Source organism: Triticum aestivum, chromosome 2A, assembly GCF_018294505.1.
Source record: "Triticum aestivum cultivar Chinese Spring chromosome 2A, IWGSC CS RefSeq v2.1, whole genome shotgun sequence".
Lineage (NCBI taxonomy): Eukaryota > Viridiplantae > Streptophyta > Magnoliopsida > Poales > Poaceae > Triticum > Triticum aestivum.
This window is the reverse complement of record NC_057797.1, coordinates 636483630-636497940: the sequence shown is the minus strand read 5'-3', so window position 1 is coordinate 636497940 and position 14311 is coordinate 636483630.

The window sequence follows — 14311 nt, the reverse complement described above, 5'->3', positions numbered from 1 at the left end:
GGAAAATTTATTTTAGGAGTTTTGGAGTCCGTTTAGTATTTATTTCCTTCGTTTTTCTGCGCATCGGATTTTTATTAAAAAAACGAACCGACCTTACCGGGCCATGTCTGCCTGGGACACTGACCCGGCCGGGCCTTTAAAGCCCGAGGCTCCGAGCCGCCCCAGCCCAGCCCCGCGCCTCCCGAACCCTAACCGCCAGCCGCCGCGCACCTCGATCCGCGAGCTGCCGCCGCCGCAACTCGCCGCCGCCACTGCCGCTCGCTGCCGCCGACCCGCGCCGCCGGACGCCGCCTCGCCGGAGTTGCCCACCACTGCCGTCGTCACCCGTCCCGAGGTAGCCACCGGTTTTCGTTCGAAAATCGTATGTTTTTTTAGACCCTCGGTTATTTTATTTTTAGATCGTTTTTATTTGTTTCCCGGTTTAGTTATTTAGCGAACGCCCGTTCGTACGTTTGTTTTAATGAACAGTTTTCACCCGTTAACCGCAGACAGCGAACGTTCGTTCGTTAGCCTGTTCGTCAGTTTTTCTTTTTCCAGGGTTTTTCGCGATTATTTTCGATCGCGATTTCTGACCCGATTTTCGTTTTAGTTTATCTTTTCGCTCGTTTATCGGAATCAGGCGATTCAAGCGCCTAGATCTTCGTATCAAAACCCTATTTCCGTTTAACCAACTTGAACAAGATTTTGGTACTGTAAAATTTGACTTTGGTCCAGATTAGTAATCGGATCTTGTTTCGTTGCTCCGTTTGATTTGATTCTTTTTGCAAACCGGAGTTCTTAAGTTGAACTTCCTGGTTAGATATTATTATTTGAGGTTTACCCATCCTTGCTTGGTTGCTTATGTATGCTCTAGTTTGTTTGCGATAGAACACCCGGAGTGCGAAGCGTGCTACTACGAGTCTCTAGGTTTTGCGGATCATCAGCAAGGCAAGTAACAAATTGATCATACTTCTTTCATACCCAGTTTTTATGCATTATTTCCAATCCCCAAACATTGCATGATTAGGATGTGATTAACTTGTGGGTATTGTGAAGTAGATGATGAGGTAGAACCCATTGCCCTGTTTTATTATCAAACCATGGGAGTTACTTCTACGTTATGCTTATATTGCTATGCTATGCTCGTAGACGTGGATTGGGTTTGAGTGTATCCATGACAGATGTGAGATCATTAATTAATGGTTGAACTTAAGGTGGCAACTTTAATACACATCTAGGTGGATTGCTTGGTTTGGGCACCTGGGGATATACCAGTGTTGTCCTAGGAGATCCTGGGGATATACCGTGTGATCCTCCTACAGTCCGCCACCCAGGCTCAAAGGTATCAAAAGATTATTCATGCTAGAAACTTCCGTGTGCAGCCACAAGCCATTATGAACTCTGGCATAGTTGAGTATGTTGTGTGACCTCTTTCAGTGGTGGGCTAGCAGATGTAGAGGGAAAGCAGGTGTAACTGTGCACCCGGAGTAAAGAGTTAATGCTTCTGAAAGACTGTGTCTTGGTCATCCGTTTCTCAAACACCATGCAGTGCAAGAAATCCAACGGAGGAGATCAAGTCTTGTGGGGGAAAGTGTGTAAACCTCTACAGAGTGTACAAACTAATCATGGTTAGCCGTGTCCCCGGTTATGGACATCTTGAGTATCTAGTACTTGGATTATCCTACTGTATCTCATCACTCTAATTTAATTTGTTGGGATGATAGTTACTTTTAATTGGGATTGAGATGGGGGTACCATTCTCAATGTTTCAACTACCATGATAGTTAAATAAAATATATTCCTTTGTTGTAGGGAAAATTTGGCTTTTCGCAAAAAACCATATAACCATAGAGCCTCCACTAGCCATATATGCATGTAGTGATAGCATTTATTTGTTCATTGCTCTACTGTGTTACATTGCCAGCATATTCCATGTGCTGACCCATTTTCGGGCTACAACGTATTATGTTGTAGACTTTTCAGACGAGGAGTAAGACGCAATAGGTCGTTTGTCATGCACTCAGCTATGCCGTTGGAGTTGATGGACTCACTTTATCTTCCAAGTCTTCTGATGTTATCGTTTTAGATGGTCTTAAGCCATATTTATTGTAATAAGTTCTCTTTTGAGACATTCGATGTAATAAGTGTGTGATTGCTACTCTGTTATAAATCCTTCGAGTACTGTGTGTGTCAGCATTACCGATCCAGGGATGACACTGAAGCACAGAGGCTTGACCGTTTGACGTCGGGTCGCTCCAAGATGGTATCAGAGCACACGGTGAATGTAGGATACGACCACTAATAAAAGCCATAGGTCACTCTTCTCTACTCATTTATGACTCCTCTCCATTTTCTACTCTGTAGTATGGCAGACACGAGGAACAAGTTTGCACAACCGGATGAAGACACACCTTTTGGATGACACTTGAAGGAAGTCACTAGGTACGTGAACATTGGAATATCAAGCTTCACCGGGACCTACAATGCCACTTTACCAGAAGAGGAGCACTGGATGATTTGAGTTCAAGTTCCAGGAAGGACATTCACGCCAGTTATGGATCCTATAGAGTTTTCCTTTAATGCACCCACCTGGAGTCTAGGCAAGAGCATGGCAACCCACATTGCTATGGGACGTATTGGAGAAGTCTACAAACAAGAACTGAAGGACACAATATACCAGATATGTGGGCGCCGAGATGAGCAATGGTAGATATCAGCACCAGGAGGGATAGATCCATTGCAGCATTCATCCAGGAGTTAAACGAGCACATTCGACGCCAGGAGAACCAGATGTGCGCAAGCATGATGGATCTGTAGAAGGCAATGACCAGGATCGCCGAGCTAGAAGAGGAACTCAAGGCTACACACGACAATTATGAGGAGGAAATCATTGTACTAGTGGAGAAGAATGACGACCTAACAAGGAAGCTACGAGTTTTCATGGGAGACCCCACGCCAGGAGGAGAGGGCAGCGATTCCACTTGTCCAGAGAACTACATCATCATCCACGACACCGACTCCGACCCCGACGATAGTGATGATGACTATGAAGACGAAGCTGGAGCGGATATCATGGAGTCTTCCACCGAGCAATATTTCTAGATGACCACCATATGACTAGTAGTTTTCCCCCATGTATATAGTAGTAGTCCGAGAACTTTTAACGATAGTTCTAGACCGTTTATATGTCCTTGCTTGATTGATTGAGTGATATGATATGATTGTGTTTGTCTCATGTGCATATGGGTAGTGCTTTCTCACTAGACCTCATTCTATTCTAAACTCTCCCCCCTAAACCCATCAGATGCCTCCGAGACGTGACCCCGGTTTTGCTTTCCACCAGAGCTCACTCAGTTGATCCAGCAGTAGAATACCTTGATGCAGATGTTAGCTCAGAACCAAGGCAACAACAACAATAACAATAACCCACCGCCACCACCTCCAGTTGACAACTTAGCCCATTTTCTGAGGCTGCAGCCGCCGGTGTTTTCCAGTAGCACCGAGCCCATAGTTGTTGATGATTGGCTATGTAGGATAGGAAGGGAGTTGACCACCGCAGGTTGCAGAGATGCGGAGAAGGTGCGTTTTGCCGCACACCAATTGGATGGACCAGCAGCCGCATGGTGGGAGAATTACACAGCCAGTTTTCCTATAGCCAATGTCACTTGGGAGCAGTTTCAGCAAGCATTCCACACAACCCATGCATCCACTGGAGTTATGAGCATGAAGAAGCGTGAGTTTCGCAACTTATGCCAGGGAAATCGTATTGTGGCTCAGTACGTAGATGAGTTTAGTAAGCTATCTCATTATGCCCCTGATAATGTGGCCACAGATGCAGCGAAGCAGGAGAAGTTTATGGAAGGGCTAAATGATGAGATGAGCATGCAGTTGATGGTGGCAACATTCAACAACTACCAGGAGTTGGTAGACAAGGCTCTTATGATTGAAGGGAAGCAGCAACAGATTGAGAATCGCAAGAGGAAGTATGGATAGGGGAAGTACAATTCTGGAGCTTAGCAGAAGCCCCGTCTCACCCCGAACTCGGGAGGACTTGTCCATAACCATGGAGGCCACACTCACAATGGAGGAAGTTCCCATAATCATAATGGCCCAAGGAATGGGAATGGGAATGGAGCAAGCAACAATCAGAACCGCTCTAACCCAGCCACACCAACCAAGAAGGATCAAAGTCACATTACTTGTTTCATGTGCGAAAAGACTGGGCACTACGCCAACGATTGTCCAGAATTGAAGAACGGAAATGGCAATGGAAGCGCTAGGAAGAAGCCCAACCCTTTCAATAGGGGACAAGTGAACCACGTGAACGTGGAGGAAGTTGAGGAGCAGCCTGATGCAGTTATCGGTAAGTTTTTGGCTAAGTCGTTTACTGCAATTGTTCTTTTCGATATTGGTGCATCGCATTCATACATATCAAGGGGATTTGTGGATAAGTATAAGTTGCCCACTAAGGTACTTAGGACACCCATGTTAGTAAGTTCGCCAGGAGCCGAGTATATGGCAAGTCAAGGATGTTTTCAGATGCCATTGACCATTGGAAGCCATGTTTTCCCCTTAGACCTGATAATTTTTGAGTCACAAGGATTGGATGTGATACTAGGAATGGATTGGCTATCGATGTATGGGGGAAACATCGATTGCGAGAGTAAGTCGATTTTGCTCACCACCCCGGAGGGAAAAAGGATCAAGTATGTATCTAGGCATTCTCCAAGGAGAACCCAAGTACATTCTCTCACGGGAGTTGTTCAGGAGGAAGTGCCTGTCGTGAAGGATTACTCGGATGTATTTCCAGAGGTGTTACCAGGCATGCCGCCAGATCGAGACATAGAGTTTTTGATAGAGCTATTGCCAGGCACCGGGCCAATATCAAAGAGACCATACCGGATGCCCGCAAATGATCTATAGGAGATCAAGAAACAGATTAAGGAGTTATTGGAGAAAGGTTACATTCGACGGAGCTCATCACCATGGGGAGCCCCAGTGCTATTGGCTGAGAAGAAGGATAAGTCCCTAAGAATGGTTGTTGATTATCGGGCATTGAATGAAGTAACAATCAAGAATAAGTACCCACTACCAATGATCAATGATTTGTTTGACTAGCTGCAAGGAGCAAAGGTGTTTTCGAAGATTGACATGCGATTAGGTTACCACCAGCTGAAGATTAGGGAAAAAGATATACCCAGAACAGCGTTCACCACAAGGTATGGGCTATATGAGTATACAGTTATGTCATTTGGATTGACTAACGCCCCCGCCTATTTCATGAGTATGATGAACAAGGTGTTCATGGAGTTCTTGGATAAGTTTCTCGTGGTGTTCATTGATGATATTTTAGTATACTCAAAGAATGAAGAGGAACATAAGGAGCATTTGCGGTTAGTTCTCGAGAAGCACAGGGAACATCAGTTATATGCCAAGTTCAGCAAATGTGAGTTTTGGTTGAAGGAAGTTGGATTTCTTGGACATGTTATATTAGGAGAAGGTATAGCAGTGGACCCTACCAAGGTTAAATCAGTCACTGAGTGGTTGGCACCCACCTCAGTTGGAGAGATCCGCAGTTTTCTTGGACTCGCGGGATATTATCAGAGGTTTATTAAGAATTTTTCTAAGATTGCAAAGCCCATGTCGGCATTGTTGAAGAAGGACATCAAGTTCCATTGGACTGAGGAATGTGAAGCAAGTTTCCAGGAGTAGAAGAAACGTTTGACTACAGCCCTAGTGTTGATTCTGCCAGATATACACCAGGATTTCCAAGTGTATTGCGATGCCTCTCGCTTAGGACTTGGAGGAGTACTTATGCAAGACGGAAGGGTTGTTTCATATGCCTCACGACAACTTAAACCGCACGAGTTGAATTATGCCACGCATGATTTGGAGTTAGCAGCTGTAGTGCATGCACTCAAGACCTGGAGACATTTTCTTATTGGAAATCATTGTGATGTGTACACGGATCACAAGAGTTTGAAGTACATTTTTACTCAGAAGGAGTTGAACCTCAGGCAGAGGAGATGGCTGGAGCTCATAAAAGATTATGATATGAAGTTTCACTATCATCCAGGCAAGGCAAATGTCGTAGCAGACGCTTTGAGCCAGAAGACTTACGTCAACACCCTCGTAAGCGGAGGAATGCCAAAGGAGTTGGTAGAAGATCTTAGGGAGCTACATTTGGAGATAGTTCCTAAAGGTTTTGTTGCGGCATTGGAGGTTCAGTCGAAATTGTTGGAAAAGATTCAAGCAGCTCAGAAGGATGACAAAGAAATTGCTGAGATAAAGGAGAAGATGAGCGAAGGGAAAGCCAAAGGTTTTCGTGGGGATGAGCACGACACCTTGTGGTTCAAAGACCGTATTTTTGTGCCCAATAATGCCGAGATCAGAAAGTTGATATTACAGGAAGCTCATGATTCACCATACCCGATACACCCCAGAAACACCAAGATGTATTTGGATTTGAAGGAACGTTTCTGGTGGACTGGTATGAAGAAGGATATTGCCGAGTATGTAGCCATATGTGATGTCTGTCAGAGAGTGAAGGCAGAACATCAGAAGCCAGCAGGATTACTACAGCCTATGTCGATACCCGAATGGAAGTGGGATAAGCTTGGCATGGACTTTATCACTGGATTGCCTAGGACCCGATCGGGATATGATTCAATCTGGGTTGTAGTGGATTGCTTGACCAAATTAGCTCACTTTATTCCAGTGAAACCCACTTATACAAGTGCGAAGTTGGCCAAGATATATATGACCAGGATCGTATGTCTGCACGGAGTTCCGAGGACCATCGTATCAGATAGAGGAACACAGTTTACTTCAAAGTTTTGGCACCAACTGCACCAGACTTTGGGAACCAGGCTGGAGTTCAGTATAGCTTTTCACCCGTAGACAGATGAACAGACACAGCGAGTCAATCAGATTCTAGAGGATATGCTGAGAGCTGGGGCACTAGACTATGGATCTAGTTGGGATGATAATTTGCCCTACGCAGAATTCTCGTACAACAATAGCTACCAGGCCAGTTTGAAGATGGCATCATTCGAGGCCCTGTATGGAAGAAGGTGCGGAACACCGTTGATGTGGGATGAAGTTGGAGACTGCCAGTTGTTTGGACCGGATTTGATTAAGGAGTCCGGAGAGAAGGTTAAACTGATTCGAGATAGACTGAAGGTAGCTCAGTCCAAATAGAAGAGTTATGCAGACTCAAAATGCAAGGAGGTAGTCTATGAAATCGGAGACAGGGCGTATCTGAGAGTGTCACCACTTCGAGGATTTAAATGTTTTGAAGTTAAGGGAAAGTTAGCCCCGAGATTTGTGGGACCGTACCATGTTTTGGAACGCATGGGAGAGGTTGCTTACAAGTTGGAATTACCCGAAGGATTGTCGGGAGTTCATGATGTGTTTCACGCTTCTCATTTGAAGAAGTGTCATGCAGAGATGGCTGATATTCCTCTGAGGGATACAGTGCCTCTGGAAGCAATACAATTGGATAGTGATTTGACATATGAGGAGAAACCAGTCAAGATTTTCGAGTTTTCTAGCTGAGTTACTCGCAGTAAGGTTATGAAGTTTTGCAAAGTTCGGTGGAGCCACCATATCGAGGATGAAGCCACTTGGGAACGAGAGGATGATCTACGCAAAGACCACCCACACCTATTTTCTAGCCAACCCGAATCTCGAGGACGAGATTCATCTTAAGGGGGGTAGGTTTGTAACATCCCAAATTTTCAATTTGGAATGTTATACATAGGTCATTCATGCATACCATATTTTATTGCATTTCCGTTTTGTGATCCTCGAAATTCTAAGCAACTCAAGGACCCTCAGAGAGAGTTGGGATTTCACCGTTTGTCATATTTGAATTTTATCAAATATGGAAACAAGGTTCACCTTGGTTTTAATTAATTATTCTCCCCGAAAATATTCCATATCCAAATATATGAGAGGAGATAATATGACTTCTCCAAAATAAATGAATTATTGGGGGTAAATATTAAAATCAATTTGTATTTTTATTTGGAGTTTTATTGCTATTTTATTTGAATTAGGAAAAATTTGCGTTTTTCAAAATTGCATTAGAGGCCCAAATAAATGTTCACCTTACCGGGGAAAATTTATTTTAGAGGGCGGGGAAAATTTATTTTAGGAATTTTGGAGTTCGTTTAGTATTTTTTGTCTTCATTTTCTGCGCGTCGGATTTTTATTTGAAAAAACGAACCGCCCTTACCGGGCCGTGTCCGCCTGGGACACTGACCCGGCTCGGCCTTTAAAGCACGAGGCGCCGAGCCGCCCCAGCCCAGCCTCGCGATTCCCGAACCCTAGCCGCCAGCCGCCGACCCGCGTCGCCGGACGCCGCCTTGCCGGAGTTGCCCGCCACCGCCGCCATCACGCGTCCCGAGGTAGCCGCCGGTTTTCGTTAGAAAACCGTATGGTTTTTTAAACCCTCGGTTATTTTATTTTTAGATCGGTTTTATTTTTTCCCCGGTTTAGTTATTTAGCGAACGCCCGTTCGTATGTTCGTTTTAACGAACAGTTTTCACCTGTTAACCGCAGACAGCGAACGTTCGTTCGTTAGCCTGTTCGTCAATTTTTCTTTTTCCAGGGTTTTTCGTGATTATTTTCGATCACGATTTCTGACCCGATTTTCATTTTAGTTTATCTTTTCACTCTTTTATCGGAATCAGGCGATTCAAGCGCCTAGATCTTCGTCTCGAAACCCTCTTTCCGTTTGGCCAACTTGAACAAGATTTTGGTAGTGTAAAATTTGACTTTAGTCCAGATTAGTAATCGGATCTTGTTTCTTTTGCAGTTTGAGTTTCGTTGCTCCGTTTGATTTGATTCTTTTTGCAAACTGGAGTTCTTAAGTTGAACTTCCTTGTTATATCTTCTTATTTGAGGTTTACCTGTGCATCCTTGCTTGGTTGCTTATGTACGCTATTGTTTGTTTGCGATAGAATACCCGGGGTGTGAAGCGTGCTACTAAGAGTCTCTAGGTTTTGCTGATCATCAGCAAGGCAAGTAACACATTAATCATACTTCTTTCATACCCAGTTTTTATGCATTAGTTCCAATCGCCAAACATTGCATGATTAGGATGTGATTAACTTGTGGGTATTGGGAAGTAGATGATGAGGTAGAACCTATTGCCCTATTTTATTATCAAACCCTGGGAGTTACTTCTAGTTATGCTTATATTGATATGTTATGCTCGTAGACGTGGATTGGGTTTGAGTGTATCCATGACAGATGTGAGATCATTAATTAATGGTTGAACTTAAGGTGGCAACTTTAATACACATCTGGGTGGATTGCTTGTTTTGGGCACCTGGGGATATACCAGTGTTGTCCTAGGAGATCCCGGGGATATACCGTGTGATCCTCCTATGGTCCGCCACCCAGGCTCAAAGGGATCAAAAGATTATTCATGCTAGAAAATTCCGTGTGGAGCCACAAGCCATTATGGGCTCTGGCATAGTTGAGTATGTTGTGTGACCTCTTTAAGTGGTGGGCTAGCAGATGTAGAGGGAAAGTAGGTGCAACTGTCCACCCGGAGTAAAGAGTTAATGCTTCTGAAAGACTGTGTCTCGGTCATCCATTTCTCAAACACCATGCAGTGCGAGAAATCCAACAGAGGAGATCGAGTCTTGTGGGGAAAAGTGCGCAAACCTCTACAGAGTGTACAAACTAATCATGGTTATCTATGTCCCCGGTTATGGACATCTTGAGTATCTAGTACTTGGATTATCCTACTATATCCCATCGCTCTAATTTAATTTGTTGGGATGATAGTTACTTTTAATTGGGATTGAGACGGGGGTACCATTCTCAATGTTTTGACTACCATGATAGTTAAATAAAATATATTCTTTTGTTGTAGGGGAAAATTGGCTTTTCGCAAAAACCATATAACCATAGAGCCTCCACCATCCATATATGCATGTAGTGATAGCATTTATCTGTTCATTGCTCTACTGTGTTACATTGCCAGCATATTCCATGTGCTGACCTATTTTCGGGCTGCAACGTATTATGTTGCAGACTTTTCAGATGAGGAGTAAGACGCGATAGGTCGTTTGTCATGCACTCAGCTATGCCATTGGAGTTGATGGACTCACTTTGTTTTCCAAGTCTTCTGTTGTTATCGTTTTAGATGGCCTTAAGCCATATTTATTGTAATAAGTTCTCTTTTGAGACATTCGATATAATAAGTGTGTGATTGCTACTCTATTATAAATCCTTCAAGTACTGTGTGTGTCAGCATTACCGATCCAGGGATGACACTGAAGCACAGAGGTTTGACCGTTTGAGGTCGGGTCGCTTCAAGCACATACAAATTTACTTGGAATGGCAGGTAGATACCGTATATAGGAAGGTATGTGGACTCATATGGAACAACTTTTGGGGTTTATGGAGTTGAATGCACAAGCAGTATTCCCGCTTAGTACAAGTGAAGGACAGAAAGAGACTAGGAAGTGACCAGCTAGAGAGCGACAATAGTCATGAACATGCATTAAAATTAATCAACACCGAATGCAAGCATGAGTAGGATATAATGCACCATGAACATAAATATCGTAGAGGCTATGTTGATTTTGTTTCAACTACATGCGTGAACATGTGCCAAGTCAAGCCACTCGAATCGTTCAGAGGAGGATACCACCCCATCATACCACATCACAACCATTTTAATAGCATGTTGGCATGCAAGGTAAACCATTATAAACTCCTAGCTAATTAAGCATGGCATAAGAAACTATAATCTCTAACTATCATTGCAAACATGTTTCATTCATAATAGGCTGAATCAGGAACGATGAACTAATCCTATTTACAAAAACAAGAGAAGTCGAGTTCATACCAGCTTTTTGCATCTCAATCAGTTCATCATATATCGTCATTATTGCCTTTCACTTGCGCGACCGAATAGTGTGGATAATAATAATAGTGCATGTGCATTGGACTAAGATGGAATCTGCAAGATTCAATTCAAGGGAGAAGACAAGGTAAAATGGTCTCTTCTTTAGATCAACAATAATGCATATGAGAGCCATTTAACATTTTCATCATGGTCTTATCCTCTCGACCCCCAAAGAACACGAAAGAAATAAAACTATTTACACGGGAAAGCTCCCAACAAGCAAAAGAAGAATGAGAAATATTTTTGGGTTTTTGTTTTAATTACTACTACTACAGGCATGGAAAGTAAACTAGCTAAAAGCTACAACTATTTTTTCGGTTTTTCTTAAGGTTTATCAAACACGGATGAGGAAAGCTTAAAAAGAAATTAAACTAGCATGGATGATACAATGAAAAAGTATGAGCACCGACAACTGGCATGAGTGTGTGAACATGAATGTAATGTCGGTGAGAAATACGTACTCCCCCAAGCTTAGGCTTTTGGCCTAAGTTGGTCTATGCCCATGGATCAAAGTGGCCCTCTCCGGTGTAAGGAGGAGTGTCCTCTGGGAGCCATTGGTTAGTGATCTCCTCCGGATCCCAGTGATAAACTGACTGTTGATAAGGGTCCAAGGGTGGTTCCGGCTCAGGCTCTGGAGCTGGTGTCACGCTCCAGTATGCATAAACGTCCTCCGGCAAAACAAGGTACTTGCCTGAAAATATGTTAAACAAAGAGGGAGCAGGCAAGGTAATAGTCTCAAAGTTATTCTTACCAAAAATCAGTCTATAGTTAAGCATCTTCTTCTTATTCTTAACAATAAAATCATGTTCTACCATGCTCTTATAATCTAGAAAAATATTAGGCAGCAACTTTTCCTCTTTCTCATAATGCCTGATAGGTATGTTAAAGTGTGCAGCTAGGTGCGAGGCAAAAATGCCTCCAAGGACGGGGCCCTTAGTACGGTTCAGATTTAACCGTTTAGCAACAATAGCGCCTAAACTGAAAGTAGTATCTTGAAACAAGGCATGTCGCAAAATAACAATATCAGGAGCACTAAGGTTCCCACAGTTCCTGCGACCAATTAAGCATCTGCTAGCAAATATTGCAAAGCGACGTAGAATGGGAAAATGAATGCTAGTAATTCTTGCATCGGAAACTTTTCTCGTTTCCCCTACATCAATCATATTAATAAATCCTTCCACATCATTATGATGTGGTTCCTCTATGCTACCCTCAAAAGGTATCAAACAAACCCGGCAAAAATCACGAAGTGGCATCTCCCTATGCTCATCATATAAATAAAATTCCACCGAAGGTGGTGATCTCCTAGCATGGAAATGAAAATTTTGCACAAAGATATTGGTGAGTAAGAGATACTGTTCACGCTAGTCGTGGAGGAAGGCGGTGAGGCCTACATTCTCACCCAAATAGTAAAAATCTTCATGAATCCTGGCTTCTCTCATGAACTCATCACAAGGCCATTCACATGACCGAACCTCCGTTGTACGAGGGAGATTATACTTGGGCTTCTTGTTCTCTTCACTTTGTTTATCCTTCGAGCTTCAGCTCGATGAGCCCCTCAAAAATCTCTTCATCTTTTTTCTGAAATTTTTTAAAAAATTTAGTAACTTAAAATAAAAGTGAACCAAACTCAACAAGATTGATAGCAACTACTCCTACAAGTGCCTAGAGGCCATTTCATGCATTAAAACTACTTTTGACCACATAAATTTGACATGCAAGCTCAAGAACAGGGTCACCTAAGCAGCAAAAATTTGTAATAAATAAAGCACTAGAACAAAAACTAATTGGACCATTGGAGGAGTCACATACTGAAGAACAATCCCCCAAAGCAGTTTTGTGAATGGAGCTTTGAGCAAGGAGATCGAAAATGGTAGCAAGATGAGCTAGAACTCGTGCTTGAGCTGGTTGGTGATTTTTTTTGGGAGGAAGGAGTGTGTGGTGGCTGGAATAAGTGGAGGGGGGCACATGGGGCCCACGAGGCAGGGGGCGCGCCTAGGGGGTGGGCGCGCCCTGGACCCTCGTGGCCAGGTGCTGGCTCCCCCAGATGTGTTCTCAGTGCCACTGCCACATATTCTCAAATATTCTAGAAAATTTCATATTAAATTTTCAGGGCATTTGGAGAACTTTTATTTTCGGGGTATTTTTTTATTGCATGGATAATTCAGAAAATAGATAGAAAATACTATTTTTTTCTTCATTTAATGTAAATAACAGAAAGTAAAAAGAGGGTACAGAGAGTTGTGTTTTCTAAATTCATCCATCTCATGCTCATCAAAAGGAATCCACTAATAAGGTTGATCAGGTCTTGTTAACAAACTCATTTCAAATAACATGAAACCGGAGAATTTTCGAATAACACTAGGTTACCTCAACGGGGATATGCATCTCCCCAACAATAAGAATATCATATGTCTTCGTGACAGTGGGAAGAGGAAATTCAAAACCTCCAATAGTAATTGTTGAAAATTTTCCAATAGAATTAATACTGTGGACTTGAGGTTGTTTCCTCGAAAAGTGTATCGTATGCTCATTACCATTAACATGAAAAGTGACATTGCCTTTATTGCAATCAATAACAGCCCCTGCAGTATTCAAAAAGGGTCTTCCAAGAATAATGGACATACTATCGTCCTCAGGAATATCAAGACTAACAAAGTCCGTTAAAATAGTAACATTTGCAACCACAATAGGCACATCCTCACAAATACCGACAGGTATAGCAGTTGATTTATCAGCCATTTGCAAAGATATTTCAGTAGGTGTCAACTTATTCAAATCAAGTCTACGATATAAAGAGAGAGGCATAACACTAACACCGGCTCCAAGATCACATAAAGCAGTTTTAACATAGTTTATTTTAATGGAGCATTGTATAGTTGGTACTCCTGGATCTCCAAGATTCTTAGGCATTCCACCCTTAAAAGTATAATTAGCAAGCATGGTGGAAATTTCTGGAAACACAACCAACACAACTATCTAGGTAATCTCTGGAAGCATTGGTTGGTCCATTATAAAAGATATCAAGTGTCGTGGAAAAGTCACGGCAGATGTCCTTAGTGTGAGGACTTAGTCGCGAGGCCAACGCATCTATGTGGTAGCTTGAGAGGGGTTGAGCGGAATCGAGAGACATAACACAAGACAAGGATTTAGACAGCTTCGAGCCCCGGGAAACATCATCCGGTAACAACCCTACGTGTTGTTTGAGGCTATGTCTCATTGTGATCATGAGGAAGTCGCCGTAAACCGGCTCTCCTAGTTAACCCTAACCCTTTAAGATTGTTTCTTCCTCCTTGTCCCTCTTTGGGGAGCCCTGCCCCTCCTTATATATGTTGAAGGGGCGGGTTACATGTAGAGTCCAACTCGGACTTAAGACTTAACTATTATGACTTCTCTTCATGG